A 1,124-nucleotide genomic window follows, 5' to 3' on the forward strand; every position below is an offset into this window, starting at 1 on the left:
CTGGGATCGAGCCCCACATCTGGCTCCCTGCTCAGCAGAGAGCCTGCTTCTCCCTCTCCCTCTGCCTGCCACTCTGCCTACTTGTGCTCTCTCTCTATCTCTCTGTCAAAAAAAAAAAGATCTCTTAATAGTGTAGAAAAATCTAAGTGGATTCTTCTATATCCAGGAAGAGGGGACTCATTTAACAGAAGAGGCTCATTTTTTATATCCTTGAAGACATAAGCATAGTGAAGCCTTAGTTGCACTAAAGGCAAAGAAACCCTCAATAGTGGGAAGAAGATGGTTTGAAAGGAAAAAAAAAAATGTCAGTGTTAGCAGTGACTCTTTCCATGAAGCCTCCAGACGTTTCTTCATTCTTATTTGAATATTTTTCTCTGAAAGTATAAACTGCAACATCAATTTTTTTCTTCATTCACATATTCACATAGGACACAATTCAGGACTTGCTAACCAGTGAGAATTTGTTAAAAAAAAAAAAAAGTATATGTGTGTGTGTGTGTGTGTGTGTGTGTGTGTGTGTGTGTGGCTTCCCTCACAGAAGCCTTGGGCTCCTGCTCAAATGGTATATAGTTCTACATCAGTCCTCCCCACTGCATGGCAAACTCCAGGTTTTGAGGTCGGTGGACATGAACCTGAAGAAAGGGCCAGCTGAACTATTAACTTTCACAAGACTTGAACACATTTGTGTATCTACAATAGTAGTAACATGCATTAAGAATTCACTCAACTGTGATTCTTCCCTTCAAACACCACCCCTCCTTCATATTTGATAACAAAAATAGTGGGAAGAGAGATTTTTCTTTTTAAATGTAGTTTTAAAAATATTTACTTCAATACACACTGAGTACCAGAACAGAAGAGAGACCAGGCATTTGTTTGGAATTTTCTTGTGACAAATTGTTGCTGCCCAAAAAGACATTGTATTTCCCCAAAAATAACACAAGAGGAAATTCCCCCAGACATTTTTCAGTTGTCCCATTTCTCTTTCTACCTTTGCCTCTTTGAAAGGGGCTGAAATCATACCTAGTGAAGCTGACCTACTCTCCACACAGGGACAGCTTTCTTGGAGAACATACCAATAAGAAGCCTGAGCAGGAGCGGCGGAGGCGCTGACACTTCACTTC

Source organism: Halichoerus grypus, chromosome 9, assembly GCF_964656455.1.
Source record: "Halichoerus grypus chromosome 9, mHalGry1.hap1.1, whole genome shotgun sequence".
NCBI lineage: Eukaryota > Metazoa > Chordata > Mammalia > Carnivora > Phocidae > Halichoerus > Halichoerus grypus.